The sequence below is a fragment of the Xiphias gladius genome, unplaced genomic scaffold (genome assembly GCF_016859285.1).
Source record: "Xiphias gladius isolate SHS-SW01 ecotype Sanya breed wild unplaced genomic scaffold, ASM1685928v1 HiC_scaffold_485, whole genome shotgun sequence".
Taxonomy (NCBI): Eukaryota; Metazoa; Chordata; class Actinopteri; order Istiophoriformes; family Xiphiidae; genus Xiphias; species Xiphias gladius.
In genome coordinates, this window is record NW_024402174.1 from 1 (window position 1) to 6,912 (window position 6,912).

Consider the following 6,912-nt stretch of genomic DNA (forward strand, 5'->3'; position numbering starts at 1 on the left):
TGCAGAGTTAAAGCCAGGAGGTGACTTGTAGGGTTCCTTTTGGCGGCAAATAATGAAGCATAAACTCACAGCATGAGCAGCACAATGATCACTATTATAGACTGATTCCTTCTATTATCGAGCTTTAGCATCCCCTTTTTCTTTCTTGAAGAGCCTCTTGTTTTAATATTCCATTCACTGTTTTAACAGCATTTTCTTGTACTTTTCTTTAAAAAAAAAAAATTTACCATCTGTTTATTAAAGTGCAGATAAAGAATGACAAAGATCTAGAGCAGCATTTGTCAGGATTTTGTCGAGCTGAAACGAATCGCCATTTTCAGTTGGATAATTGCTAATAATAATAAAATTGTGAGTACTGAGCTCTTTTGCGTTTTGCTAAAATTATCACCTGATGATGTCCCCTTAATCCCCAACACTCCCTCAGTGTTCAACAGGCCTAAGTGCATGAAAGATTTTGAGGCCAATGATGGAGGGCTGGCCAACGAGTAGCCCCTGGGTCCTGCTAAGCCAAGCTAACTTATCGCTGATTGGCTAATAACCGTCAGTCGGGACTTGCATGAAAGGACATCATCCTGCTGCATCCCTCAGAAGAGTAGAACTTGTAATACTATTTGCATAATGTGTGTTTTGACTTTAAAACACTGTAACTGTGGATGTGTGATTATAGTTCAGTTATTAAAAGATGTAATTGAGGAAGATTATTAAACAACAGTAATAATGTGGTTTTATTGTCCCTTTGGCAAGGAACAACGTGACATGAATTCAGAGCAGAATATTGAGACAAAACTTCGTTTAAGATGGTACTAGTTTCCCAGAGGCTCATCTTTAAATCATTCATTATTCATTCTTTTTCATTCATTCATTCATTCATTCATAGCTACCTTACTGCCCTCTAGCAGTTCTTGGAATATTGCAGTTTCTCCAAAATCACCATAAAAAGTCAAAAAAAAATTGTGAGGAGGACGTTCCCTCTTCTTAAGAAATTCCTGAAAACAATTTGTTCAAATCTGCCACCAACAGGATCATAAGACAAAAGAAATTAAAGGGCTTAGAAACTGATCGAGTTGTGTGTGTGTGTGTGTGTGTGTGTGTGTGTGTGTGTGTGTGTTTGTCTCCTGTCTCGTGAATAACAGGCGTTGTCTCTGTCTGCGTGAATAACAGGCTTATCCTGTGATTGAAAAGTTCGAGACACCTGGCAGTCTCAGCTGAAACACGTACCGATTCCCAGTACAGATATGATTCTGGCCAATGGGAAGCTCAAACAACTCCTTGTTGGATCACTGTGTTGGAGCAGGTTAGAAGGCGGATGTCTGCTGACTGTCCTGGCAAAAAAATCTATATGTAAGAACTTGACATCAGTCCGTAGGTCATGAGAAGGGGTAAACAGTGGTTTGTTGACCCAGCTCCCAGACGTGAGCAGATTTCAGAAAAAACAAACAACTGACACAGTCATACGCATCACGCCAGCAGGCTTCAGATTTTTCTTTTCCTTTGTATGATTGCTGAAACAGTAATCAGACTAATAAGAAACAAAACAATAGTTTGATTTAGGAATCACACTGATGACATATGCCACGGTGTTAATACACCAGCTGCTTCTGACCAAAGAAAGCTACCATGTACAGTTCCTGTTCTGTGTGTGCCGGCCAGGGGCCCCAGGGCAAAATAGACTTCCCTCGCGGCACACATTTGCAGATCCCAGTTATGGTAGAGTGTAGCAAATGTCACATGTATAAAGGCAGCCAACTGAGGTGATCTGATACGTGAACAGATAAATTTATAATTTTTCCTTGCATGCAAATACTTTTAACATATTATTAAGTCTGTTTACATTTAGAGTACATATTTTTCAAATTCTTCAGATTCTGTATACATGTCTGGTACATCCGTTTAACATTCACAAATGTGAGAACACAGGTATAGTGGAGATATAGTACCAGTTTCTCACTTTCACACTCATTTGAAAAAAAAAATACAGCAGCTACGACAGAAGTCTTTCCATCACAATCTTTGCAGGAGACTTGGAGGGTCGGATGGATCCGCATCATTCTGGATAGTCACTTCCACTGGATTGAACACAGCCGAGATGGGGAGGGCCCTAAACTTAAGCACCAACATGGACTCAGCTCACAGAGGGGGTGATCGCGGGTGGAAAGCCAGACTTTCTGCTCTAGGTAATAAAGTGGAGTCTAGGATACAGCAGGAGTGTTGCTGGGGATAGGAATCACTGGTGTTACCACTTTATTACCTGACATGCTGACATCCTGGTGATCGTGTCATTGATCAGAAAGAGAACAAGATCTCTTTAAGCCTCCAGTGGACTCTGAGCCTCAACTGGGTGGAACAGGGCATCAGCTCTTGGCTTTTCAAAAGCAGTGGCAATAACACAGGGTGAAAAAAAAAGCACAAGGGTTGTGTTTTTGGGAAGAATTGACTCACCTGCACATCGATGATTCAGTTTCCACCTTCAAACGTGATGAAAAAGTCAGGACAGCTTGAATCCCCGGCCATTGAAGAGGCAAGTTTCAAAAAGACAAAGACGGTTCAGTGGGGCTCAGTAGAACTGCAGTTACGTATGTGAATGCCTGTAAGTTGGCGCAACCACCAACCTCTGCTGTAGCTGCCCGTGGTAGGTTAGAGCTGGCCCCTCAGTAACAGCTTTGATCTTGGTGGGGTCCATTTAAATGCCCTGCTGAAAGAACCTCCAGAAAAATGACATAGTAGCCAAAAAAAATCTAAGTCACGTTTCCCAGTCTTTACAAAGCTAGCTAAATCCACGAAAAATAGTGACAAAAAAGGGACCACAGAAATGAGTGACTAATTGCAGTAGATTGAATGTAAAAAGTTATGAGAATCGAATTACGGAGTATCCAGAGTCTCAAATCAATACCACAAGCGTCCATGTTTTTGAAGTCCATGAGATTGATCCGATACCGCTACTAATTACTTGGGTAAGGCAAAACAAAATACCCCCACTGCCTGCTAGGCTGAATAGGCGTAATGAAAAAAAATAACCGAAAAGCAAAAGTCTCCATCAGGTTCCATTGTTCGCTTTCATAATAAAAAGTAATTTAACAAAAAGAAGTAAATGTCAGCGACAGAAAAATAGCAACAAAAGTGGTATTCAGCTGTAGGTTTGATCACTTAATAGCCAGAGCCATTTTGTGGAGACTTAATATGTATGGAGTTTTCATGGAAGAAATTAGAGTGTTTAACAAGAGTAGTGCAAAGATGCTGGTAGATTAGGGCATGTCAGGAAGAGACCAGCATCCTTTGGAGTTGAAATACCAGTCCTAAGAATTTTTCTGTATTCATAATATCACACTCTCGATTCTGATCTCCTCTGGGAGTTGCATGACTGCCCCCAGACAGTGATAATACGGCAGTTGGAAGCCCTTGTTTGAGGAGAGGGAGTACTGTCACAGGTGCTGTGTCCATGGTGCTGATCCCATGGTATGCCCTGAAGTTTGCCTAGCCATTCCCTAAGAGCGTGTCAATATTCTCACAGGAATCTTTACTACTGGGTGCTAGGTATCACTACAAAAAATCACCAGAGCACCTCCAATTACTTGCCTCGGCCATGTATTGCCATCAAGAACTGGCATGGGGATAGAGTACCCGTCACAAAGCGCCATCACGGTTCTTATCCCACTGGAGTGGTCACAGGCACTTCCTTACTGAATGTGCCGCTGCTCTCACAGTATCCCTGCTGTGGTGGGTATGAGGGATCTCTACAAATAACTGCTAGACAAACTCAAGATTGCTCCTGTTCATCTGAGTCCATTTTATTGAAACTCTGCTCTCACTACGAACAGCATAGTCTTAAGATACCCTGACAAGGAGACAGTGTCAGAGAATCTGAAGAAAGTCAAGCTTGGAGTTTATAGTAAGGTACTCCCCTAATGTTTAAAGCCAGTCCGATTCTAAGTTGCTTTTTGGTTCTCCGAGTAGACAGCACAACTGAAAGCATCTTGCTGGAAGCAACACCTGAAGCCTTCCGACAGAGGGTCTCAAAAACACAAGTGCTGGTGAAGATGCATACCGGACAAAAAGGAATCAAGGTTAAGTGGGTACCAAGGAGACTGAGGTAAGAGGTTATCCAGGTCAGTCTGTAGGTGACAAGTAGCTTCCCCTAAGGTTAAAGACACAAAAATCTGCCAGACTGGCTGGATGGCAGAGGAAGAGAACATTGCAGTAGCTGTGGCTGGAAAAGGGAGAAGCAGTGGTTTAACTATAGTCTCCAAAGTAAAGAGTCAGAGACTGGAGCTCAAGCAATTGCAGGTCTATAAGAAAGCGGTCTATGATCGGGTTGCTGATAACTAACGTTTTGGTCTATGAGATCATATTTGACTATACACAGGTGCACCGTAAAGAAAATGTCTGTGGATCAACATCATGGATAAACATTTGTGACCGTGCCCCCTCCTGTACAAGCAGCTTCCAGCTGTTGCACTACAGTCTGGTTGTAGAAAGCGCCCACAACACTGGATTAAACATCAGAGTCAGGAACTGCTCTCGGGGAATGCAGGAAGGTTCCTCAGACCCACATCCTCCCAATCCACAAGATACTGGACACCATTTAAGACCGCCAAAGACCTTGCAAGCGTGGAGGTGAAGAGGAGGCAGGAGGAGAAAGGGGACAAGTGGGGGATAGGCTACAGGCAGGTGCAATCATTCTGTCTGTCAATAATGAATCTTTATATGGAGCCTGGGTGAGCCCACCTGGCTAAATGTAGACTGCCGGACAAGCATAAATTGAGCAATCAAATCATTATTAATTAAATTTGCATTTAAATGCTGCATTAATAAACCCAAAAGTAAAGTAAAAATTCTGTTTTATTTTTGCAAATTATTATATCACCTTTTTTGCCATTATGATCAATTAATAATATATTTTTTTTAAATGAAATTTCAAAATTACTGTGTAAGTTTTTGTTTTCAACTTAGTTATTAGTTATTTTAGTTATTATTCCATCCCACAATTCATTTGTCTTCTACCTCATTTCAGTTTCGTTTGCTTGATTTAATTCTTTCAATCCTATTTTACAACTTAAAAAATCTCTTTCCTTTCTTTTTACTCCAGCATTTTGTGAATATTTTATGATTCATATTTTATTAATTTCTTTTTAATTGATTGCTATTGTGACTGTATTTGCAAACACCTTGTAGGTAAGTTTTTTATTCTACTTTTTTAACTCTAATTTTTTCACGTTATCATGCAATAACTTTGCAGCAGTCAGAAACTTGTCATTACACACATTCAGGAAATGTATTTTCCAGTTTACTTATGTGCATTGCACATCTAAATATACTCATTTCAGAAGGGTTCAAAAGAATAAGTTCATTGAAGATGACTTACAAATATTACAATGCAATCAGATCACTAGATGTGTTTTCACACATTTGACAAGTGGAGTCTGTCTGTCCTCCACAGCTACACCTCATCCTGGTAGCCAAGTGCTTCACATGTCAAGGCGGCTGCAGATAACTATGAGTGTAACGTGGGCACCAGACATGTACTGTCGAAAAGGTTAAAATTCCAACTTTTACTCTACTGCTTCTCTTTGTGCGGCAGACTGAGCTAATATAAACTCACCTCCTCCAAAGACTGTAGAATTTAGGTATTTTTTCACCCCCAGTTGTTATTATGGCTCAGGCAATAATAGTGAATGTGAAACACAGCAGTGCTTAGGGATCTTTACCTTATTATACTGATAAAAAAGACTGTAAATATAGAATGCAGGTAGAATAAATTTATTTGATGTGTGGAGAAAGCCTAATATTATCAAAAATAATAATTTGTCCATGTGCTCGTCTTAGGTTGCCTTGTGAATAAACACATTCTGTGCTGTTTTTGAACTGGTAATGATCCAGTCTCATCAGGTGTGATTATCGGAAGGAAATTTCTGGCCCTCAAACTCTACATATTTTTCCTATTTCAGAAGATGACTAAATAACCCCCAAAATTAAAGAGCGTGTCTGTGTCTTCCAGATACCAGGTACTGTTACACACTCCACATGATGAATAAATGAGGACAGTGTGTCTGTGACCAAGCGTTGTGCGACCCTGGAGGACTGTCGGTTCCTAGCTGTGCTGATGTCACTGATAATGGCTTCAGGGTATGTGGAGCCTCTGGATTAAACTGCGTGCGTTCACAACTTGATACTCATTTGGCAAAAGCAAGAAGTCTGAATTATTCATACAATGGGACATCTTCTCCAGCATTTAAATGTCATCCGTCAGGCGTGCTCATCCTGCTGTGGGGGAACATCTTGTAACGTGATGGTGCCGAGAATGAAACAGCGCCCGTTTTCTCCTCCACTTCTCCTCCGCTCAGCTCAGCAGGAAGGCTTCATCTAATAACGCCCAGGCTCCCATCATCATCAGCAACATCTTCTGGCAAATGTTGAAAAGAGATTCTCTCTGTATTTGGCCAGGACATCATCAAACACAATTTGAAAAAGGGCAGCGTGTAAAGAGTGAAGAAAAAATTTGCAGTTCTTCATCTCGTGGTATTAATTAAAAAAACCTTGCGTGGCATCAGACTGGGATTTGTGTTTACATTGTATAGATGCTCCAGACTAATTAAATTAACTGCTTCAGGGCGTTTCAGGAAACTGTCCAGAAAGGTTTTAGTCACAGAAATGCAATAAACTGTTATAATTTGAGGTTTAAAAAAACAAACTGAAAACCACTGTGTCCAAGACTCACTACTGCATCATATTCCATTCAAAATTGCTTTCCTTCACCGTCAGGCAATTTTACGGTATTAATAGCTTTTTATTAATTTATTTTTTTCAGTATTTTAAGTTGGCAACAGTATTAAAAATGACCTTATTATTGTTTTTACAAAGTCAGTTTGTATTTACTGAGGTTTTGTTAAAATTAAATTCAAATAATACAAGATCAAT

General features: G+C 40.3%; 1 pseudogene; it reads left to right on the plus strand.

Annotated features, from left to right (window-relative positions):
• Positions 1-2,086: 2,086 nt before the first annotated feature.
• Positions 2,087-6,411, plus strand: LOC120787737 (annotated as a pseudogene).
• The last annotated feature ends 501 nt before the right edge of the window (positions 6,412-6,912 follow it).